The 25603-nt window shown below is 44.4% G+C and overlaps 1 protein-coding gene across 13 annotated transcripts in view; it reads left to right on the top strand.

Annotated features, from left to right (window-relative positions):
• The window catches only part of LOC140477215 (neurocalcin-delta), a 437252-nt gene that overhangs the window by 94261 nt on the left and 317388 nt on the right, over positions 1-25603 (top strand). For 9 of the 13 annotated variants that reach the window (XM_072570712.1, XM_072570714.1, XM_072570720.1 and 6 more), the window contains exon 2: positions 22015-22059. The exons of the other annotated variants lie outside the window; for them this stretch is intronic. The gene's annotated coding sequence lies outside the window, so the exon portion shown is untranslated. The remainder of the gene's footprint in view (positions 1-22014; positions 22060-25603) is intronic. 13 annotated transcript variants of the gene reach the window in all.

Genomic DNA, 25603 nt, shown 5'->3' with positions numbered 1-25603 from the left:
TAGGCAACTATGCTTTCACACATGCATTGGTGACGAGGAAGCTTGTCTGTAGGTGGAGTGAAATTCTTTTTTAAATGAGTAAATGTCTTGAAAAAATACCGTAAAGATATGAGTTTGCTCTTTCGTCTCCATGATAGTTTAGCTAATTTTGGGAGGAGATTTAACTTAGTTTGACCGGTCAATTATTAAAATCTTTAATGAATAGGTGCTAAAAGACAACTGTTACATTCACATCATATGGATAATATTTAATAGTTTGAAGAGTGCATATTAGTATGTGGAATGTATTTGGATATGAGGATTTTTATTGTCTAATTACTGTGGCTGGCTGGGTAGACTCATCCTCTGATTTATAACCAGTTCGATGTCTGGTGTCCGCACTTGGATCTGGTCATTTAAAAATGATTGCATCTACGTAAGCTTTTAGTTCTGCTTTTCTCTGAGTAGAAAAACAGTTCTTCAAACCATTTTACAGTCATTGCTAATGCATGGTATTGGCTTTCCTTGAATCTGTTTGAATTCCAGGCAAAGCAGCACTAGTAAGTTCATATCAGTGAACCATACAAGGATATATAACATATTTTTGATATGTGCATCAAATCTCAATCCATTTAACAGTTTAAAAAAAATGTCTTTACTAGTTTAATGTATAACATTCACTTTACTAACGTACCTCCTTTAATTATTTTTCTCTCCTTTTCTCAGCCACACCAATCTTTTTCTTCCTTTTTTTTCCCATGCATTTCCCACAAAGGTTTATGCACTTCAAAAGAACTTGATTGGCTTTGAAGTGCTTTGGGGTGTCTTGAGGTTATGAACAGCAATATAAATACACATTTTAGTTTCTCTGTGGAACTGGAAGTGGGATTAAATGGCATCTGGAGCCCTTTCTGAGCCAAGGTGCCAAGGCTATATGCTTCAATTGACCCAGATGTTGCCCTCATCAGTGTTGAGGCAAAACACCAGCAGCTTATCTCTGTTTCATTGGAGTGCTTGACGTTGACAGTTCCTGACCCAAAACAAAAATGCTTCATACCCCACGTTGGAAAGGGTAAAGTGGTAAGTTGTACTTAAATCCCTTCAGATCAATTTCTGTAAAAAAGTAGAAGGTTATTCTTCAGCAATACAAGGCATTGATGAGACCCTGTCTGCAATATTGTGTAGTTTTGATCTCCTTTATTTAAGGAAGGATGCAAGTGCATTGGAGTCAGTTCAGGGACAAGTTTGCAAGGTGAATATCTGGAGTGGATGGGTGTCTTGAGGAAAGATTTGACAGCTGTGCTTGTATCCACTGGTGTTTAGAGTACAAGACAACTTAATTGAAACCTATAAGATCCTGAAGAATCTTGATGGATGGATGTGGACGGGATGTTTCCTATTCAGGGAGTATCTAGACCTTGGCATCACTGTTTAAAGATCAGGGGTTGACCATTTTAATATGCTCGAGATAAAACATTTTCACTCCGGGTCATGAGGCTTTGGAACTCAGTTCCTGAAAAGGTGGTGACAGCCGAGAACTTGAATATTTTTGAAGGCAGAGGTAGCCAGGTCCCTGTAAAGCAAGAGGTCGAGAGGATATAAAGGGTGAGTGAAAAACATGGATTTAAGATTATAGTCCGATCCTATCACAGCCATGATCTTATTGAATGAATGGTGGAGCAGGCCCAAGGAGCCAAATGGCTTACTCCTGCTCCTGAGTTGTACATCTTGTTAGATCCCATGCCAACAGAAGTGAGATACTATGAAACTGGGACCAAAGTACAAAAATAGTTTATTGTGCTGGCTGCCTGCTGCATCCCCATCTCCGAACGATGAATACTAGGATACTAGGTCAATACAGCAGAGAATTTGTTTGACCAGCAGTGGCCAAGTAGGCTTAGTTGGGGGGGGGGGAAGACTGAAGTTGCAGATTGGATCTTCCTTTTAGCATTGGGCCTCTGTATTGAGATCAAGTCTGGCAGGAGACCGAAGGCAACCTCTTGGTGGCTGCCAGAGGGTCACCATTGCCTTATCTCAACCACCCCAGCTCTGGCTAGTGAGATGCACTAACCCCAGCTATGGCTCTGGACAACCTCCTGAAAGGGTCCATTGAACTGCATATGATCTACTGAAAGGTAATGTGACACGCCCTAGGAAGCACTTATGGTAAAGGCTCTATGGGTTTCACTTTAATTACCACAAAACTGAATAGGGAGTGTTTCAGTTAATTGCAAGGGAACAGATCCAATTATGGGAGTGGCCAATGACATTGAAGCCAAGGCATGCACTTGGTGTTAAAAACAGAACATCCAGCAGATAAAGAGAGCAGAGTGGAGAGAGCATATCCTAGCCCTCCTACGGTCAGTATTGGAGTTATCAGGCCATCTGACCAGATGGAGAAGGTGTGTAAGAAAACAGTGAAAGGAAAGAACATTGGTTAATTGTTTTGGGGGAATTTATTTTGAAGCAGAAATCTATTTACCAAACATCAAAGGTAAAGTCCCTTTGCTGACCTCTCCTCTTTTTGATTTCATACCAGCTATGGAATCTGTAGAGTGTGCTGAACCCTGACAACAATACGATACATTCACTAAAGCACAGAGTACGGAAACTGCCTTCCACTGTGAAAGCTATTGTCTTGTGGCAAGCGGCCACAAGGAACTCACTGTTTAACAATATGTACCTGAAGTGACCTTATTGATAGAATAATTCATGATGACTCCTGAACTTTAAATGGCAAATGAATAATTAAAGATGAAAAATGCACTTGACCTTTTTCTACCTTTTTTGTGTTGATGCCACTGCCAAGGTTGGCATTTATTGGCTGTCTTTAGGTTACCCTGAGGAGGAGATGATGGATTGCCGTCTTGAACTGCTGTAGATTCTTTAAAGGAATTTAATATAGCTAGGTAGATTGTTAGGCCACTTTTAAAAAGGTAAAAACAATGACTGCAGATGCTGAAAATCAAATACTGGATTAGTGGTGCTGGAAGAGCACAGCAGTTCAGGCAGCATCCAACGAGCAGCGAAATCAACGTTTCGGGCAAAAGCCCTTCATCAGGAATAAAGGCAGTGAGCCTGAAGCGTGGAGAGATAAGCTAGAGGAGGGTGGGAGTGGGGAGAGAGTGGCATAGAGTACAATGGGTGAGTGGGGGAGGAGATGAAGGTGATAGGTCAAGGAGGAGAGTGTGGAGTGGATAGGTGGAAAAGAAGATAGGCAGGTCGGACAAGTTAAGGAGACAGTAACTGAGCTGCAAGTTTGAAACTAGGATGAGGTGGGGGAAGGGGAAATGAGGAAGCTGTTGAAGTCCACATTGATGCCCTGGGGTTGAAGTGTTCCGAGGCGGAAGATGAGGCGTTCTTCCTCCAGGCGTCTGGTGGTGAGGGAGCGGCGGTGAAGGAGGCCCAGGACCTCCATGTCCTCGGCAGAGTGGGAGGGGGAGTTGAAATGTTGGGCCACGGGGCGGTTTGGTTGATTGGTGCGGGTGTCTCGGAGATGTTCCCTAAAGCGCTCTGCTAGGAGGCGTCCAGTCTCCCCAATGTAGAGGAGACCACATCGGGAGCAACGGATACAATAAATGATATTGGTGGATGTGCAGGTGAAACTTTGATGGATGTGGAAGGCTCCTTTAGGGCCTTGGATAGAGGTGAGGGAGGAGGTGTGGGCACAGGTTTTACAGTTCCTGCGGTGGCAGGGGAAAGTGCCAGAATGGGAGGGTGGGTCGTAGGGGGGTGTGGACCTGACCAGGTAGTCACGGAGGGAACGGTCTTTGTCCACACCCCCCTACGACCCACCCTCCCATTCTGGCACTTTCCCCTGCCACCGCAGGAACTGTAAAACCTGTGCCCACACCTCCTCCCTCACCTCTATCCAAGGCCCTAAAGGAGCCTTCCACATCCATCAAAGTTTCACCTGCACATCCACCAATATCATTTATTGTATCCGTTGCTCCCGATGTGGTCTCCTCTACATTGGGGAGACTGGGCGCCTCCTAGCAGAGCGCTTTAGGGAACATCTCCGAGACACCCGCACCAATCAACCAAACCGCCCCGTGGCCCAACATTTCAACTCCCCCTCCCACTCTGCCGAGGACATGGAGGTCCTGGGCCTCCTTCACCGCCGCTCCCTCACCACCAGACGCCTGGAGGAAGAACGCCTCATCTTCCGCCTCGGAACACTTCAACCCCAGGGCATCAATGTGGACTTCAACAGCTTCCTCATTTCCCCTTCCCCCACCTCATCCTAGTTTCAAACTTGCAGCTCAGTTACTGTCTCCTTAACTTGTCTGACCTGCCTATCTTCTTTTCCACCTATCCACTCCACCCTCTCCTCCTTGACCTATCACCTTCATCTCCTCCCCCACTCACCCATTGTACTCTATGCCACTCTCTCCCCACCCCCACCCTCCTCTAGCTTATCTCTCCACGCTTCAGGCTCACTGCCTTTATTCCTGATGAAGGGCTTTTGCCCGAAACGTTGATTTCGCTGCTCGTTGGATGCTGCCTGAACTGCTGTGCTCTTCCAGCACCACTAATCCAGTAGGCCACTTTTAAACGCAATTGGTGTGGAATGGAGTCACATAAGGGTCAGACTGATCAAAGGTAGTGAATTCTGGGACAGAGAGGAAGGCTGTGTTGACACTGCAGTGGATCAACCATGATATTTTTGAATTCCAGTCTGATTCTACCAGATTTGCTGAGTTTCTCTAGCAATTTTCTTTTTGTTTCAGACCTCCAGCATCTACAGTTTTTTTTATTAGTTTAGATCTTTGGATTACTGGTTCTTACTTTGCTTTATTTTGTTTAAGCATTCAATTGCTTCTGTAATGAATATTCTTTACTGTAGCAAAGTGAAAGTGCATACTTCCATTAGACCAAGCAGGAAACAGCTCAAAGATTCATTGAGAAGAACCACAGAACAGCTGATCCTGGCTCTCTGTGAAAGCGGTTTGACTATTCCCATTCTTTGCAGCCCTGGGTAGATTTACATTTTAAGTGCTTATCCAATTCTTTTGGAAAACCAAGAATTGAACCTGCCTCCTCTACCCATTTGTATAGTGCTAACCACTCATTCTTTTGCTGATCACCTCATCTGTGTATGCTAGTGTGTAAGATTTATCGATCAGGCTTATATTGTGCACACAGGTGAAGACATGGTGCATCTGTTTCAACTCAACAAAGTAGACAGCCACCATTCTTGGGGCAATGCCTTGACTAGAGGAAAGAACCAATCAGCGTCAAGTACCTGGCTCAAATTTAAAGAAGACTTGGCAGTTACCTGTCAGTCCTCATCTAACTGCTGCATTCTCTATGGCAATAGCTCCAGCAATTTGAGTCCACTTGCCAACTAATTGGCATTCTTCTCTCATACAGTGGTATTCTTATGAAATATTCTGAGTGTAAGGCGTTCATCTTTGACAGTGTCATTTTTCAACAATCCTGAAGTTTAATTCCCTCAAACCACTATATTTCTGGATTCTGCTTCACCACTCATCCATCAATGAGCTTACTTTATTTGCTATGACTACAACAACTGTGACTTTGACGTCTCTTTCAAATCTCCTATCAACCTTCCAAAGGAGAACCGCTCCAGTCTCTCCATGAAACACTTATTTGTGTATGAGATGTGCTGTCACAGTTGTGGGCTGATCTGTAATTGCAGCTGTAATGTAGTACTCTCCGAATGTCTGTTAGTGCTGTGAACTGCAGTAACCTTGCAGTGTAACAGTAAATGAAGTTGTTCTTGGAACAACATGGAAAAAATTATTCTGCTTGTCATGCACGTTCAAGTGGGCCTGTCTTTGGCTCTTCTTAAATCAGTTTCACTTGAACTGGTGCAGCAAAGTTCCTTTCCAGCCAGCTGGCTTAGCGTCACACAATTCTCCTGAGGGGTGTTTGGGGAAATGTTTGTAGGAAGTGACTTGGCTCCATGCTGCATGGCTTCTGAAACAGCTACACTCCAAGAGTGTATCCAAATGCATGGATTTCTGAGAAACGGGTGAGTTGTATAGGCCCCCCATGGATTGGAAGGCAGCACAATTGGGGATTGTGCTGTTGGTGACATGCCTACTATACCTCTCTCCACCCCAAGTCCACTGCTGGTTTTGAGTGGGTTACCTGCCCATGTGCCTAATTAAGGTGTAGATTTGATGGGCAGAGGGTGTCACTGTGTCGGGGGGAGTAGGGTGATCTTGTAGAAGTTTATAAAATCATGAGGCACATGGATAGAGTGAAGAGCCACGGTCTTTTTTTCCTAGGGGGGGGAGGGTCAACAATTAGAGGGCACAGGTTTAAGATGAAAGGGGAAAATGTAAAAGGGACCAAATGGACAACTTTTTCACTCAAAAGGTAGTGAGTGTATGGAATGAACTGCAAGAGGAAGTGGTGGTTGGTACAATTATGGAGATATGGAGGTATGGAGATAAGGCTGGAACAGGATACTGATTAGGAATGATCAGCCATGATCATATTGAATGGCGGTGCAGGCTCGAAGGGCAGAATGGCCTACTCCTGCATCTATTGTCTATTGTCTATTGTCTATAATTACAACTATTAAAAGACATCTGGATGTATACCTAAGTAGGAAGGGTTTAGGGGAATATGGGCCAAATGCTGGCAAATGGGACTAGAATAGTTTAGGGTATCTGGTCAGTATGGAAAAGTTAGAATAAAGTATCTGTTTTGAAGCTGTCCAACTCTTGACTGTATGAGGATGGCGTGGATAATTAATGCCCAAGTGAGAGACCTCAACCTGCCACCATTCGGACTTAGATTCATAGAGATGTACAGCATGGAAACAGACCCTTCGGTCCAACCCGTCTATGCTGACCAGATATCCCAACCCAATCTAGTCCCACCTGCCAGCACCCATATCCCTCCAAACCACCTAGTCCCACCTGCCATATCCCTCCAAACCCTTCCTATTCATATACTACATGCCGATAGGAGGTCTCAGCCAGAACTTTGCCTGCTACTAAAGCCTGTCCACCATCTACAGTTTACAGGTCAGGAGTGTGATGGAATACTCCCCACTTGCCTGAATGAGTCCAGCTCTAACAGCAGCTTAAAAATCTTGATACCGGACAAAACCGCCCGCTTGACTGGCACTATGTCGACTCGCATCTTCTCCCTCCTCCACTGATGATCAGTAGCAGCAGTATGTACTATCTACAAGATGCACTATAGAAATTCACCAAAGATCCTCAGACAGCACCTTCCAACCCACTTCCATCTAGAAAGACAAGGGTAGCAAGTACATAGGAACACCACCACCCTTTAAGTTCTCCTCCAAGTCACTCACCATCCTGACTTGGAAATATGTCGCTGTTCCTTCACTGTTGCTAGGTCCCTTCCTAATGGCATTGTGGGTCAACCCACAGCAGGTGGACTGAAGCAGTTCAAGAAGGCAGATTCCCCCACCATCACCTCAAGGGCAACTAGGGACAGGCAATAAATGCTGAACAGCCAGTTGTGCCCACATCCCATAAATGAATAAAATAAAGACATCTGTCCTGATGAACGCAACACAAAACACTTCAAGGTGTCTCCCTCTCCAGCAGTGTCCAAGTGAACATTTCAAAGTGCTTGTTACAGTCCTTCTCATTTAAAGTGTAATGATGCTATTCTTTCCCAGCATTGCCAGCCTTGTAACTTGCTCTCCTGGCACTCTATGTAAATGGGCATGTTGGTGTAAGGAATCTAATGCTGAGGGTTCATAGAAGTCTGGGCAGGGGGTGGTATGGCACGAAAGGATCAGCGGTGATTAATGCCAGGATCAGAGACTGTGCACACAAGTGGTTTACAAACCTTGCTACTTGTGTGCTCCTTCTGGAAGTGCAACCTCAGAATTCACTCACTTGGACAACCAGCGCAAACAGGGGCTGGGGGCTTAAGGTAAAAGATTGGGTTGGGATTTAATTCCACCAGAATACCCACATTTTACTCAAATCCTATCAGAACCTCTGTGGAGTTGGGGACTGTAGTGATTCATCTGCTCACCCTCATCCCTTCGGCCCTGAAGTCAATTTTTGAATGTGTGTTCTGCGGACATTGATTCAAATCCTACAATGGCGAACATTTGAATGGCAACATTTGAATTCTGGAATAAAAAAGATGTAAGCATTGTCAATTGTTGTAAAGACCCACCTACTTCTTCATTAATGTTCTTTTTAAGGAAGGAAATCCACCCACAAGTGACCCCAATATAGTTGACTCTTAACTGCATATACAATGGCCCAAGCAAACCACTCCGATCAACAGGCAATAAGGGATGGGCAACAAATGCCAACATTTATGAATAAAACAAAATGGCAATCAATTTAAAAGTAAACACATTTTGTTTGGCAGGGAAATCCACCAGCAGCAGCGAGTGGCATTTGTACTGTTAACACCTTTTGGGCTGTGCCCACCTTTACTCCATCTTTGGAACAGCAAGGGATTTGAGAAGGGCTCACTGTGAAGCTGAATATGAGGAGGGGTGGGTGGGTGTGGTGGGCAGGCAGAAGTTCCATATCTGCTGTGTTTTCAAAGTTTTAAGTTCTGAAAGTCTTGCTCTGTTCCAAAAAGCAAGTGCTGGCATTTGGTCAAGGGAGAGTTGAAGAATTTTTTTTAACTGAAGTAACTGAAAAGGTTGGTAGGGCAGGGCAGTAGATGTTGCTTACATGGACTTTAGGAATGCCTTTGACAAGGTTCTGCATAGTAGACAAATTAGTGAAATTAGTTCACATGGGATTCTGAGTGAGCTTGCCAATTTGGTACAAAATTAACTTTGTGGTACAAAACAAAGGATGGTGGTGGATTGTTGCTCCCCCTGTAGGGGGCAGTGTATTGGGAGTCTTACTCTGCTGTTGCTGCTGGAACTTGGAGGCTGAAGTGGTAACACATGTTGCAACTGAGAGCACTTGGAGGTGATTGAGGCTTGGAACCTGGAGCTTCTGCTGCTGCTGCTGCCGCCTTTGAAAGCCTACTGGTCTACATTCCTCCTTGGTGAGCTGAAGACTGCTGTAATAACACCTGTTTCTGATTGAGGACTGCAGTCTGGGGTCTCTGGTGCTGCAGGCAGCCTGCCTGCTTGGAAGGTTTCAAGCTTGGGACTTGCTGCTGCTGTGAGAGGTCTGATGGCATGTATTTCTCCCCACCTGGTACCTAGGAGGGCCTGTTCTTGGATCCTGGTGTCTCCTTTTCTGTCTGCTGCTGGAGAGGCCTGTTCCTGGAGTTGTTCTTTAGTTGGTGCATTCAGGCCTGGGCAATAACGGTTTGAGGCCTGAGCTGTTGCCTGTGAGATAACTGATTTGAAGTGTGGGCTTGTGACGGATTGAGGACTGGGCCCTCTCATTATGACTTTGAGCTGTGGCCTGTACTGTAGCATTTTGCTGCCAGGGCCTGCTGGCTTTGGGCTTTAGGGAACTGTTTGGATCTGCAAGTTGAATAGCAGGCCAGAACATGGCTGCTGAAGGCACTGAACTGGTTGTCTGGCAGATGTGGCCTAATAAGCCTTTCTTTTGTTGTTTACAGTTTTTATTAGATTAGATTACTTACAGTGTGGAAACAGGCCCTTCAGCCCAACAAGTCCACACCGCCCCGCCGAAGCGTAACCCACCCATACCCCTACATCTACATTTACCCCTTACCTAACACTATGGGCAATTTAGCATGGCCAATTCACCTGGCCTGCACATCTTTGGACTGTGGGAGGAAACCGGAGCACCCGGAGGAAACCCACGCAGACACGGGGAGAACGTGCAAACTCCACACAGTCAGTCGCCTGAGGCGGGAATTGAACCCGGGTCTCAGGCGCTGTGAGGCAGCAGTGCTCACCACTGTTTCTTTCTGCTATCTGAATAAGTGGGGAGGCTGATGGTGACTAAAATAACATGAGGCGAGGGGCAGTTATTCTGGGTGGGTTAGATCTTCTGTGACCTCTGTAACCCCACAGGCCACGTCATTTCCCCCCTTTTTTTTTCATTTATCAAAAAGCTCAGGCTCAAATGTGACATCCAGCCTGAGGTGACCACGGAGGCTTTGGTGGGGGTAGTTGACGCTCCCACCATTGATGCTGCATTGCCTCCAGAGTGTCATTTTTATTGAACGTCTCTCTTTTTTTTTGTACCATCTGAGCTCCTTCTCCCTTACCTCTGCCAGCTTGGGGAGGTCAAGGTCCAACATGGTGGTGCTGTTGTACAATCTGAAGGAGGCCTGCCTGAGACACACTTACTCGTTCTGGTGCCAGGTTTTCATCTGCCTGCCCCAGCAGGATATCCTGGAAAGTGCATTTACAGTGGAGCACAAGGGTGTTCTGGTCAGTCAAGGGTATGTGGCCTCATGCTTACAAGGAGATTGGGGACCTCCAAGGCTGCTACCCACATCCAAGCAGCCATGGCTGACACTGTCTCTTCCCACCCCCCTAAATCCCAATCCCCCACTCTGGATGGCCATGGATGGGGGAAGAACATCTAAAAGAGAAGGCTTAGAAGAAAACCTGAGACTTTCAGCCCTCAGACTGGTATAAGTCCTCTTCTGGAAGATAGTAACCCTGGCCCCATTGAGTGTGTGTGTTTTGGAGCCTGGCCTGGGGCCTGTCGATGAGATATGTGTGAAAGAACAGGCCCTTTGTGTATCCTGTAACCTGTGAAAGCAAAGAAAAAGGGAGGGAGGGCAGTAAGATAGTGATCCTTGATTTCTCCCCCCCCCCCCCGCCCCATCCTCCTTGGAGTTGGGGGGACCAGGAGAGTCGAATGCTAATAACCAACCTCTCTCTCTCTCACCCCAGATGAGGGAGTAGTGTCCCACAAAAAACCCTTCTCTCATGTTCTCCTCCTCTCATGACATGAACCCACTCCCACAGTCCCCTGTGACTGGGCCAGGCACCTTGGAGGCTGAGGTCGATATGGCCATTGAGGTCTTGCCCATGCTACAAGAACGAGAAGGCCCCTGGATGGTGCACCCTGATGAAGTAACTGTTCAGTCATGTGCATGACCTCCGTTACAACATGCAGTTCCTGTTCATGGAGTAGTCCCAGCCTCAGGTCATCTTCTAGGAATTGCCTGTCTTCTTCCTGGACCTGAGCACAGTCTGGGACACTGTTGGCTCACGCTGGAGCTTTCTCCCTTTATGGGAGTGTCAGCTCTCATCAGGGAGCCACTGTAAGGGGACAGCTTCCTCCTTGAATGCTGTTTGCGCCAGCCAAGGGAGGACACCACTCAGAACACAGGTCAAACCAGAGTTGACGGTGCACTGGATGGCAGAAGAGTGGGCTAGATAATGCTGGCACAATTGACTATGAGGGCATTGGTCCATCTCTGATTCTTAACCCAAGCCTGAAGGACAAGGCACTTAGTGGTTCAGACGTGCTTCTGTGATCCCTGTCCATCTAGAATTCGACATTGGCGCCACTCCACGGATGCTTCCTTGTGGCATGGTGCCCTGCAATCTGAGCCGTCTCCAGGATATTCTCCTGGTGCGCTTTTGGATGGTGTTTTCTGTAGGGGCTGATGCTGTGCACATTCCTGTGCTGCGCCTGCACCCGCAGCACAAACTCATTTGGCATGACTCTTTGCCCCAGTGGACGGTCCTCTCTGGAGGGCCCCTTCCTCCTTCTGTTGGGAATCCGTAGTGGGGAGTGCTGCACACTGGCAGTCCCATGAAATCAGTGACTGAGCAGGTTTAGTGGGTACCAACCACGTGCACGTTCTGTAGACTGGAGGAGACCGTCTTCCACTTGTATGTTGAATGCATTTGTCTACAGCCCCTTGTTTACTTTTTGAAGAGGCTGCTGTTGAAATTTTGGTTGTACTTCAGCCCCACATTTCTGATCTATGGGCAGCCATTAACCTCCTTTTTGTTTCAGAGTGAAGGGATGTGGACAAGGGCCAGCGATGTTCCATTGGGATCAGTACTCTGTCCACTTTCATTTTGTCGTTTTTATGTAAATGATTTGGATGATAATGTAGGAGGCACAGTTAGTAAATTTGCAGATGACACCAAAATTGGTGGTATAATTGCTGGTGAAGGTTATCTAAGATTACAAAGAATCTGGATCAATTTGGTCAATGAGCTGTGGAGTGGCAGATGGAGATTACCTAGAATAAATGTGAGGTATTGCACTTTGGTAATACAAACAAAGACAGGACTTGTACAATTAACGGTCAAGCCCTGGATAGTGTTGTAGAACTGCGACATAAGGGTTCAGGAACAAAGTTCTTTGAAATTTGAGTCACAGGCATTCAGCCACAGGTGGTTAGGAAGGCATTTAGCTTGCTTGCCTTCATTTCATAGACATTTAATTATAGGAGTTGGGATGTCATGTTGAGGTTGTACAGGACATTGTGGTCTCTTCCAGAGTACTATGTGCAGTTCTAGTCGCTCTGTTATAGGAAGGATATTATTCTTCGGAGGGTCGGTGTGGATTTGCCGAGCCAAAGGGCCTGTTTCCACACTGTAGGGAATCTAATTACACCAGAGAGGGTTCACAAACAATTTACCAGAATGTTGCTGCGAATCGAGACTTTGAGATCTAAAAATACGATGGGACTTCTTAAGTTGAGCTTAAGTTGAGGAGTGACCTGGTAGAGGTTTATACAATAATGAGGGGCATAGATAAGGTAAATGATAACTGTATTTTCCAAAGGGTGGGGGAATTCAAAACTAGGGGATATATTTTTAAGGTGAGGGGAGAAAAAATTAAAAAGAACATGAGGGGCAACTTTTTTATACAGTGGTTTGTGTGGACTAAATTGCCTGAGAAAGTAGTGGATGCAAGCACAGTTACGTTGTTTAAAAGACATTTGGATAAGTACATGAATAAAAAAGGTTTGCAGGCAACTGAGACCAGATCAGTTTGGGAACATTGTCGGCATGGGGTAGTTGTCTCCATGCTGTATGACTATCGTTATGATTATCTTCCCTGATGCTCTCTGCATGCACAATTTCTAATGCTTGTGCTGAAATGTTCATGTTGGCGGTAGTTTAATTGTTGTTGGCATTCTAGGCACTGAACCAATGCAGCTGTGTCAGCATCCAATCTTGGCCATCAGATTTCATCTCTCACCAACTTGGAAACCCCTGGATGGCCCTGGTGAAGTTCAGCCAGTATTTGGCGGTGACCTTTACTCAGGACAATCTCTCTTGCTCCCCATAATATTATGCTAACCTTGACTGAGCATGTCACATCGGGTTCAGAAAGGTTTCAATGTTGGTTGGTTTCCCCCATCACCACCAAGTATTTTGGTTTTGTCAGGAATAGACCTTGTTATGTTCAGTCTGATTTTGTTAGCAGTGACTGGAGGGCATCCAGAAAGTTTAAAACCAGAATGGACTCTTCCAGGGGAGGCTCTACTGGTGGTCAACCTGCAAGTGGGAGGCAGCTCAAGGCATCCACATTTCCTACTTGGACTGTTCCAATTTGTAATTGTATGCATTCAGAATAAGAGCCCACAGCTGAATTCAGCCTGAAGCCATTGGCAGCACAACCCTGTCCACTTTAAGTTGACCTAGCAAAGATTTGCAGTCTGTTACTGTTACAAATTTTGTCTGTAAAGGTATTGATGGAACTTTCCCACACCAAAAGAAGGCTAAACCTTCCTTCTCTGGGCATATTTTCATTTGGACAGATATGTTATTGGGTGTTCCCCTCCACTGGTGAGCCAACACTACCCTGTTACTGTATGGGGAGACATTGCATGTCAGCACCACCTCACTTGGGATCATAGTTTGCCAACACCTTAGATGCCGATTCTGCTTCACTTCCCTAAAGACTACATGTTGGCTACAAGACCATTTCCAAGGCTGACCCTTTTTAATACCAGATGTAAGGGTGTGAGGATGTAAACCAAGATATGTATGAACTTTCTGTAATAGTTGGGGTGGCACGGTGGCTCAATGGTTAGCACTGCTGCCTCACAGCACCAGGGTCCCAGGTTCGATTCCAGCCTCTGGCAACTGTCTCTGTGGAGTTTGCACATTCTCTCCGTGTCTGCATGGGTTTCCTTCAGGTGCTCCGGTTTCCTCCCACAATCCAAAGATGTGCAAGTCTGGTGAATTGGCCATGCTAAATTGCCCATAGTTTTAGGTGCATTAGTCAGAGGGAAATGGGTCTGGGTGGGTTACTCTTCGGCAGGTAGATGTGGAGTTGTTGGACCGAAGGGAGTGTTTCCACACTGTAGGGAATCTAATCTAATTTAATTCACCAACCCGAGGAAAGACCTAAGCTCCAGTACAGACGTGGGAGCCAGGAACCTTTTGATTGCCCTCACCTTATCTTTCAGTGGGTATAACTAGTCTTGTTGATTCTGTAGCCCAAGTAGGTCACTTGGTAGGTCTGGATCACACATTTTTCCATCCTAAGGCATAGATCTATCTTGGAGAAATGTTTAAGAACTATGACCATGTTCTCTCAATGCTTTTTATTGTCTACCCAGTTATTAGCACTTCATTCAGATAAATGGGGAATTGGGGTAGACCTTGTAAAATATTTACCATCATCTGCTGAAAAATGGGGCAAGCTGGTACCCCAAAAGGCAGTTTTGTATTTTGGTACAAACCCTTATGGTTACTAATTGTGGCATACTTTTGGGAATGCTTATGTAATCACAATTGCAGGTATTCATTGCACCTGCTCAGCTTTGTGAGGGACAGCTGCCCCCACCCTCCTCCTGCTGTTTTGTGTATAGCCCTCTACATGAGTGATTGGATATCGATCCAGTTGCGAAAAACGGACTACTGTTTGTTTGAAATCCCCACAAAAATGAACCGAACTGTCAGGCTTCACAATCTATGCAACTGTTGCTGCCTCTTCTGCAATCCGTACTGGTTTGATGATTACTTGGCTTTCTGCCTCTACCTTTTCCTGTAAGGCAAATGGTGCTGGGTGGACCTAGCAGAATTGTGGAGTTGTTTCTTGGTCAACACATAATATGGCTTTGGCCCCTTTTGATAGTCCTTAGACCTTCCTGAAAAATATCTTGATATTTTATTAAGACTTCAGTCAGGCAGCCATTTTCTAATCGAAAAATGTTGAGCCAATCAAAGTGAATCATTTTGAAGCAATTTTGCCTCATCAAGCTTGGGCCTGAGCCTTTTACTACAATCAGTGGTAACTGAACTAGCTGCTGCTTATACCTTCAGAGTAAAACGCGTTAGTGTCTCCGAATTAAAGGAGGCTTGGGGTTGTATTACAGGTCATTCTGATATAACGCGCATTTTGTTAATGTGAATTCACTATAACACGATTGACGAACTGGGGACACTGTTTCTAAAGTGCAAACTTTTAATGCATGTATTGGTTATAATGCAATCCCGGTCCCATTAGTTTAAATGGTGCTACTAATATGCGATTTTCTAATAACATGGGATTGCATGAGAACAGAACTGCCACGTTATAGTAGAACAAAATGCATTCCTTAATTAAATCCATCAACATTTGGAAGATTTTAGTATCTGGTGCCACAGAGTAAGTTAGGCTCCAAATAACTGAAAAAGCAGCAAGGCCACAAGCTGTCAGGAGAATTATTCATTGCTTTCATCTGCCCGGATGAAGTACCTCATTCTTTCCATATACTTGGGCCCAGTCTTCAGAAGAATCGACTGAGTCAAACTTCCCAACTAATGGCATGATGCCAGGAATGCTTACCCCAATTCAAAGATAAGAACTGTAGCAAGTGATTCTGTACAGGGGTGTGTTTTTCTCTTTTTGCCACTGAAATAACTCCACAGGGGCCAGTAACCTGTCACCAGATCACCGTTTGTTTACTGATGCACCGTACATGATACGGATTCAGCTAGCTTGAAGATGACTCCTAAAGTGAACAGAACACCTGACACTCCTTTTACTTTAAAGCTCAAGTCACTTTATTAATGTATACATGTGTAGCTTATACATTTTAATGACACTTGTTTATATCTGTCAGCCAGGTCTCCCTAATTGGACCAGATTAATAGCTCCAATCAGGGAAGTTGTACTCTGAGATCAACCTGGCTGACCTTGTTACAATCTCTACAGTTCCTGTGTTCGTTTTAACAGGGATCTTCTTGATAAAATATGGTTGAAGTGTTAACCAGAGACCCACTCATCACCAATAGGACTGCAGCTTGAACAAGGCAGTGTAAGCACAACTTTCCTTACAAAGGATTTGATATTCTTTTGTAAAAGTTTCACGTTTAAGAATACTTCCAGTGGCTGGTAAAGACACTCTGGTGAAAATGGACAGTCTGGGAGAATTCGCACTGGTGAGAGAGTTGATGTATCAGAAATTGAACGATGTGTTAATGACCTTTACTCGTTTTCGCTCATCTAATGTAATGTTTTCCCAGTTCAGCACTTAAAGGCCAAAATTTTATTGTTGGTCAAGTTTCTATTTGATGTGACTTTGGAAAACAGATTTTGAGCAGGTATAAGAACCTGTTAATGCATTCAGGTGACTGCGATAGGTATGCAGAGACAGACAAGTCAGTGATTCTAGTCTAATGTTTTTCTGATGAACATTCTCTCTCTCTCTCACTCTCGCTGCTGACTGAACTGAAGAATATTTCTGGTATTTTCCATTTTTATTGTAGGATTGCCCTTATTGAAATGAACTTGTAAGCAGTTTTATGCCTCCATGTCATTCACCACTTTTCCCTACACTGCAGGTGTGAGTTGTGTTGCGATTAATGTCGGGTTAATGGTCCCTTATAGAAACGTTAACATTACCAAGACTGACGACATGCAGTGTTTCAACAGTGAAGTGTTCTGTTTGGCAGCAGCTGAGAAATAGCAGATGTCAGAAATGAGGGGTGAGCTATTATTCTTTAGGAATGCACTGGCACAGGAACCAGAAACTTAGCTTTTAGGAAAACAGCAGCATCTGCATTATGTTACTCTTTTGAAGAAACCTAGCAGCAAGGGTGGCACTTTAGCTCATCAAATCCTTTGTAATTCTGTTGAAGAGGGCAACCCCTTTTTGTGTCTTTTCAATCCGACATCTGTCCTTTTCCATATCCATTCAGAATCCTTATTACCTAATTAACTCCCTGATGAAGGGCTTATGCCTAAAACATCGACTCTCCTGTTCCTTGGATGCTGCCTGACGTGTTATGCTTTTCTTATGCCACACTTTTCGATTAACTTCCTCCCTTGCTTTTTAAATGACTGAGATGATTTCCTGTCCACAATCTCCCAGTGCACTGCTTTGCACATTCTCTCCATTGATTTTGTGGAGAAATATTACTGTATTTGTTCTCTTACTAGTGGGTTCAGTTCAAATATTTACTGAGCCTGAATTCTCCGACTGCAGGTCAGAGCCTTTTTCATCCTTTTGTGCTGTCAGTTCCTAACCTTTATTCAAAGGTAGATTTTCTCCACACTTCCATCTGGGGAATTGAGGTTTCCTGAGAGTGACTGAGCCTGCACACGAGGCTTCCATTCCTAATTTTATGAAAGTACTGCCCAAGGAGGGAGACCTGAGCATTGTTGATGCTGTGTTCGTTCCACATCTTAATACCCCAGAGGGATTCAGCAGTCTGGCTATCTGGAGGGCAATCAGATCAATTTCAGGAAAGTACATCTGAAGTTTCCTATCTCTGATCTGATAATAGCTCCTGGACCACAGGCTTTCCTCTATTTATTTGTACATATGTACTGTCTCCAGGATATCTTTTGTCTGAGTTACATTGGTACACGTGGACGATAGTGAACTTTAGGGGCAGTGCAGGTGTAATTTTCCTCTCTTTTTGCTTGTATGTTTGAGTAAAGTACAGAGAAGGTAAGTGTCTCAACAGTGCAGGCCAGACTCTGTTGTTTGTTCTTTTTAAATTCCCCATTATACCTCACCTTTTTATATGTTGACCAGGTCAGTGTGTAAAGCTGGAGTGCATGTTTTGATGAATTAGAATCTCTCTGCTTTATACTGCTGATTTTCTATTTCTGAAAGTATGATCTGTGGTTTTGGGTCATCACCTCGTTGTACCTTATTAATCATCCTGAGATATTATCGTTTTCCACAGGGCTGACAAATCCTCAGGAGAGAGAATGTGTTGTTGCAATATTGATGATCTAAATGATAATTGTATTGATGGCTATTCTCCATCACTACTCTCCTCCAATTTTGGTCTCCTGGCCAAGTCTGATTTCCTTTGTACTATTTTTCAACTACCAAGGAATTTCCCCTGTAATTCTCTGTTGCTTGCACCTGCTTTAAATCTCACCTATACAATCCAAGCAATTTTATTGTACCTTCTTGCAATGTGCATTTTGTTGTATAGACCAGCAATTATTGCTGATCAATGATTGCCCCTCAGAAGGTGGCTTTGAACAGCTTTTTACTTGAAATAGGTGCAGTGCTCTGTGATGCAGTTAGACTCAGTGCTGTAAGGAAGGAGTCCCAGGATTTTCACCCAATGACCAGTGAAAGTACAACAATACAATTCCAAGTCAGGATTGGTATGAGGCTGGGAGGGCAATCTTCATTCATCTGCCCCATTCCTTCCAAGTTGTCGCAGTTATTAGTTTGTGTTACTGTCAAAGGAACCTTTTTTTGAGTTGTTGCAGTGCACATTGCAGATTGTTCACTGTGTTGGTGGATAGAGTAAATATTGAATAAGGTGTCAAGCAAGTGGCTGCATTGTCCTGGATGGTGTCAGTCTTTGTTTTTGGAGCTGCACCCATCCAGGGAAGTGGGAAGAGTACTCCATCACACTCCTGACTTATGCTTTGTAGATGGTAAACAGACTTTGGGGGTTGGGGGGGGGGGGGGGGTCCCGAGGCAAGTTACTTGCTGCAAGATGCCTATCCTGTACTGTGCTCTTTAGTTGCAATATTTATTTGGTGAGTCCAGTTCAGTTTCTGGTTAAAGGTAACTCTTAAGAGGAGGGAATGAGATGTTAAAGGGTTAATTTGTTCTGCTGACATGTAAGAAATTGGATGTGCTGGGGTGGGGGTGAGTTTTTTTGTATTGCAGGCAGGATGTGACAACCTCATCATACTCTAAGTGCTACAGTTTAAGGAATAACCTAATCTCACATTTGTTTCTGGAAATAATGTAATCACTTTGTTTTTGGATGACATGTGACTATGTGGGAGTGACAGGGGGTTGTGTCTTGTGTGTATGACTGACTGATGTAAAACCCTGTATAAGGGGAGGACGATTCCCTCATTCAGGGACCTTTGCTTGACATGCTTTGCAAGCATCACTAAGAGTATTAAGTGATTCTCCAAAGGCTGGTACTTGCTGAAGTAAGTAGTGGCCTTCACAGTTGGTGTATTGCAGTTGCATCACGTTTGTAAGAATCTCAAAGGGAACCTAACATTAGGATGTTGATTATGGAGGATTCCGTGATGATGTTACTGTTGAAAATCAACTGGAGATGGTCATTGCCTGGCACTTATGTGGTGCAAATGCTACATATGACCCCATACCTAGATGTTGTCCAGATCTTACTGCATTTGGAAGTGGACTGCTTGAGTATCTGAAGAATTAGAACATTGCAATCTTCACTCCACTCCAACGCAAAAATCCTTAGCTCCCTCAACCTTTCTTCATAAGACATGCCCTCCAGTCCAGGCAGGGTCATGGTAAACCACCTCTGCACCCTTTCTAAAGCGTTCAGATCCTTCCTTTAATGAGGCAACCAGAACTGAGCACAATATTTAATTGCAGTCTAACCAGGGTTCTGTTGAGCTGCAGCATAACCCCGTGGCTCTTAAACTCAATGCCCCTCCTAATGAAAGCCAACACATTATGCCTTAATAGCCCTAGCAACCTGGGTGGCAACTTTGAGGGATCAATGGACATGGACCTCAAGATCCATCCATTCCTCCACACTGCTGAGAATCCTATCTTGAACCCTATATTCTGTATTCAAATTCCATCTTCCAAATGACTTTACACTTTTCCAGGTTGAACTCCATCTGCCACTTATCAGCCCAGTTCTGCATCCTGTCTATGCCCTGTTGCGACGTATAAACAACCCTCCACCAACCTTCGTATCATTGGCAAACTTACTAAACTACTTTTCACTTCCTCATCCAAGTCATTTATAAAAATCACGAAAAGCGGAGGTCCCAGAACCGATTCCTGTGGAACCCCACTGGTCACTGAGCTCTAGGCTGAATACTTTCCATCCACTATCACCCTCTGTCTTCTATGGGCCAGCCAATTCTGTATCCGGATAGACAGGTTTCCCTGTATCCTATGCCTCCTTACTTCCGATATGAACCTACCACAAGGAATTTTATCAAATGCCTTGCTAAAATCCATGTACACTACATCCACTGTTCAGCCTTCATCAACATGTTTTGTCACATCCCCAAAGAATTCAATAAGGTTTGTGAGGCATGACCTGCCCCTCACAAAGCCATGATGACTATCTCTAATCAAACTATGATTTTCCAAATAATCATAAATCCTGTCTCTCCGAGTCCTCTCCAGTATTTTGCCCACCACTGACATAAGTCTGGTGTGTAATTCCCAGGATTATTCCTATTCCCTTTCTTGAACAGGGGAATAACATCAACTAGCTTCTTCATCATGTACTAATTTACAAGCTGAACAAGTAAATATATTTGTCCTCTAGTTAAAGGACCTCCAGTTTAAACAGCCCCACAACCCCCAGACTGCCAGGAAGAGCATCAAAGACAACCATCTTCCTCCCAGCAAACTACCAGTCTTCTGAGACCAAAGAGAAAGCTCCAAACTGCCTCAATTTGTAAACTCCAAGATGTGGAGCAAAATGGGGTTTTGGTAAATGGAATTTTAGAAATGGAAATTTGGTCAATGGAATAATGTAGAATATAGCTGTTGTAAAATAAAGCTTTGGAGGAGATTTGTGCATGGATCTGAAAGGGTTAATTCTGAAGTGTGCAGTAAATCCACTCCCTGCGATGAGGTTATAGACACTTGTCAGCACAGTTTAGGAACACAAAGGAGTGAGGCCCAACAACTGATCCTCCTCAAAGTCTTGAATAATGTCTATCAAATCAATGTAAATTGTAGCTAGTTACTAACATGAAATGTATTATACCTTGTTAACCGCCAGTGTAGACCAGGTAGTGACTTTCCTTTACCACACTAAGGAAGCCCACTGTGTGGTTCCTTACTGTTAAAGTGACTGACAGTGGCCATCCTCTCCATTGGCAGCAGCTCATAACAGTGCAGTGAGCTGGCCTACCCATGTAGCAGTGATCAGCAAGAGCTTTCCTTGCCTGTACTTGACCTGATGTTATGAGATTCCATTGGGATTAGATTCTAGGTCAGTTTCTTCCTGACTATATACCACTGTGCTACCAACTCTGGAAGGTAAATCCTGCTTCATACCCAGGGACTGTGTTTGAAGGAGTCCAGGATAGTGCCTTTCTAGGCGGTTATGACTGTCAGGTTAATGTCTGACTAGTCTGTGATACAGCTGTCCCAATTTTGACACGTTGCTGCATAGGCTAATGGGAAGAGCTGGGATTGACTGGCTAGGCGTGCCTTTGTCGATGCTGGATTATGTCTGGTTTTATTCTTACTCTACATTTTATCTAGCAGTTTGGTACAAGTAAGTGGCTCAGCCATGTCATTTCAGAGGGAAGTTGAGGATCCATCACACTGCTGGGAGTCTGGAATCAGTAAGAATGCCAAATTTCTTGTCTGAAAGGATGAGTGAACCGGCTAGGTTTTCACAGCAACCATTTACTGAGCCTAGATTTTTTAATTTCAGATTTGCTTATTTTAGCTGAATTACTGCTTTTATTGCTGCTCTAATGGTGATAGCAAGTGTAACTTATGTGCATTTTACCGTGTGTATTTGTTGAGCGACAGAATAGTCCTTCAATTGTCATAAGACTGTGCTAATAACTGTAAGGAATGAATGAGCTTGTTGGTAAGATTGTGCTTTGTGGGTAACTTTGTGCTTCTAATGACAAACTTTGTCTATTGGAAGTGCAGATTCTTTGTGGTATTTTATATTCTAAGCATTATTTAAAACCCATGCCCCAATCACTGGAATTTAATGTTTGAAAGGCAGTGCTCCCTTTCAGAAGCAGGAGGTCACAATGAACTTGATGTTATTTCTGCCTCTTGCAGGGAACAGAAGCCCAAGGTTGTAGCTTGAAAGAAGAGAACTACCAGGTAGGAACCTAAATGAGAATTCATTTACTGAGTGGCTGCAGGTCAGCTTTTGTCTAGTGATGTGCTTTGTGGCAGGATTATTAGAATTAAGTATAGACTAAAAACGTGGGTTCAAATCCTACCTGCTCTAGAAGTGTGTCATAACATCTCCGAACAGGTTGGTTAAAAAAACATCTAGAGTTAAGTACGAACAAAATGCTGTCTCTCTCTCACGAGCCTATAAACTGAGGTCCTAAATGCCCACTCAGGGACGTAGACGGCTCAAGGGCACCACTTGAAGAGGAGGAGGGATGTTCTCTTGGTGGCATATTCCACATATGCTCAGTAAGTCAGGCAGCAGCAAGAGAAAGTGAGGACTGCAGATGCTGGAGATCAGAACTGAAAAATGTGTTGCTAGAAAAACGCAGCAGGTCAGGCAGCATCAAAGGAGCAGGAGAATTGACGTTTCGGGCATAAGCCCTTCTTCAGGAATGACTTGCTGAGTATGTCTAGTATTTTCTGCTTTTTAGTTACACCAAAAGCATTGGTAATTTTCTTGTGGTTGGTGAACAGCTTTCAGCGCAGTGCCACACATGTGTAAACCATCTGTGTTCTGATAATGGATCTACACACGCAGTACCAATAGGTCTGTTCTGACCTGTTATGTATTTCCAGCATTTTCTGCTATTGCTTCAGATCTTGACATATTTTTGTTGCTGTGTTCTTTGCAAGCTTTGATTATAAATTGTGAAACATGCATAGCAAAAAAAAAGTGCAAATGGGTTGTTCAGTTCTTTCATGGTGTAAGGCAGTTAGTGTCAGACTAACATCTACTCCTGAGGTATTGTTTCAAATCCTTTGAAGATAAACTCAAACAAAGCCTATTCATAAAGTACCATATTTTTCATAATCAAATTTAATTATTGATAGACTTTCTTTGTTGGAGAGGAAAGACATTGTTGTGCTGCTGAAGTATCTGAGATCATTGGAAAGCCATCAAGTTTATAATCAAATAGACAAAATCCATTCCACTGAAATCATCACACTAAAACCATTATTTTTCACACTGAGCTGGTCCTAAACTTGATTGATTACAAGCAAACAGCCAGTATTCCAATCTGAATGAGTATGGAAATGGCTAGAGCATAGGTCAGTACCTCCTAGTGTGCAGCTGCTGGTGTCATAATAACCTGCTTTACACACAAATATTATTTTTACAGTCTACTGGCTTTTTAAAAAAAATACAATACTTTGTAGTGCAGATAGAGGCCATTCAGCCCATTGAATTCAAAATTGCCCTCCGAAGAGCAATCCACCTTGCCACCCACCCTATATTCCCCCTGGCTAATCCACATGGCCTACACATCATAGACAGTATGGGCAATTTTAATATGGCCAATCCACTAATCTTAATGTCTGTTTGTGCGGAGTTTGTACAGTCACCCAAGGCTGAATTTGAACCCAAGTCTCTGCTGCTGTGAGGCACTGTGCCACCCATGCCGCCAGGTGGATAGGAGAACCACATTCCAGTAAATCAAATGCACAGCCAAGGTTGGCTAAAAACCTTCTCATTGTTTTTAGTGGGCTGGTATCAGAATGTAGAAGGTACAATGTTTCGAGATTGTACATTGGCCATATTCAGTCAAGCTGCAGTTGGAAAACACATAGTCATGACCTTATTTGGATCCCTGAGCAGTTGGATGGAGAAGGTCATCCATTTGTGTTTTAAGCATCTGCAGCCAGCATGTCAAAAACAAGAACCAAAGGGCATTCTTCTCTCCACACAATCTGTTTTATTTAGATGCAAATGACTAACTGCACCCAGGTTCTGCAGGCAGATCTTTTCGGAAACACTGAACCCAGCGTGACCACCTTGACAAGAACTGCAGCATCATCTAGCCAGCCTACACATCCTCTATGAACTATATACTCCTCTTAATTTTATTGAACTTTGCAACCTTAGCAGTACAGTTCAGAAATAGGAGAAGTTGAAAGTCAATTGGAGAATCGATGGGTCAGTGGATGTTACCTATTCCTTGGCACACTTTGTTTGTTCTATTAAACCACCACTCATCCCCCTCCCATCCTGGGCTGTCTGTGGGAGTCTATGCCTCAAATATCATAAAGCAGACCCTCTTTCAATGATCATGTTTATGGGACCTTTGCTGTGCACAAATTCGTTGCTGCATTCTCAGTATTGCAACTGTGACTTCTTCTTAAATATGGTTCATTGTACGAAGTGCTGTAAAGCATGTTGGGATGTCCTGTGGTTGTGAAAGGTGCAATAAAAATTCAAATTGATCTTCCTTTCATTCCCCTTTTTTTAATTTTGTTTTCTGAACTGGATTTGGTATTTAATTCACCTGGACAAAGATTCACTAGCATCTTTGTCCAGGTTTTTCACTGATTCTGATTTGGTTCAGGTGAAGCGTGATGCTAGAAAAGCACAGCTGGTCAGGCAGCATCCAGGGAGCAGGAGAGTTGACGTTGCACTTCTTGCAAAGGTAGAGGAAGGTGCCGAGGTGGGGGGGAAAATGTGGTTGTGGACCTGACAAGGGAGTCACGGGGGGAAATGGTCTCTCCAAAACACAAATAGTGGTGGGGAGGGAAATATATCTCTAGTGGTGGGGTCTGTTTGCAGGTGGCAGAAATGGTGGAGAAAGATGCAATGTACCAGGAGGTTGGTGGAGTGGAAGGTGAGGACCAGTGGGGTTCAAACCTTGTTGCAGTTGGAGTGGGGTTCTAAGGGTGGAGGTGCGGGAAGTGGAGGAGATGTGCTGGAGGGCATTGTCAACCACATGGGAGGAGAAATTGTGATCTTTCAAGAAGGAGGCCATCTGGGATGTTCTCTGGTGGAATTGGTCCTCCTGGGAGCAGATGTGGTGGAGGAATTGCGAATAAGAGATAGCATTTTTACAGCCGGCAGGGTGGGAGGAGGTGTAGTCCAGGTAGCTGTGGGAGTCTGTGGGTTTGTAGTGGATGTCCATGTTGAGTTGGTCACTGGAAGTGGTGATGGAGAGGTCCAGGAAGGGGAGGGAGAGGGAGGTGTCCAAGATGGTCCAGGTGAACTTGAGGTCAGGTGGAAAGTGTTTGTGGAGTTGATGAACTGTTCAACTTCGTTGTCAGAGCACGAGGTAGCAGTCATCGATGTAACGGAGGAAAAGGTAGGGGATGGTGCCAGTGTAGCTGCAGAAGATGGAATGTTCCATGTACCTGACAAAGAGACAGGCATAGTTGGGGCCCATGCAGGTGCCAATGGCTACCCCTTTGGTCTGGAGATGGTGGTAGGATTGGAAGGAAAAGTTGTTGAGGGTGAGAGTCAGCTCAGCCAATTGAGTGTCAGTGGAAGAGGAAGAAACTGAAGGGTTGGAGGCCTTCATCATGGTGGATAGATGTGTATAGGGACTGGATGTCCATGGCGAAGATAAGACACTGGGGGCCTGAGAAACGAAAGTCATGGAGGTGGAGGGTATGGATGGTGTCCCGAACGTAGGTGAGGAGTTTCTGGACTTGCACTACTTGCGATGTCAGCGGACGGTGCTGGGAGTGGAGGGGGGGTTGGTTG

The sequence above is a fragment of the Chiloscyllium punctatum genome, chromosome 5, assembly GCF_047496795.1.
Source record: "Chiloscyllium punctatum isolate Juve2018m chromosome 5, sChiPun1.3, whole genome shotgun sequence".
Lineage (NCBI taxonomy): Eukaryota > Metazoa > Chordata > Chondrichthyes > Orectolobiformes > Hemiscylliidae > Chiloscyllium > Chiloscyllium punctatum.
The sequence above is the reverse complement of the archived record's forward strand: the minus strand, read 5'-3'. Positions and strand labels throughout refer to the sequence as shown.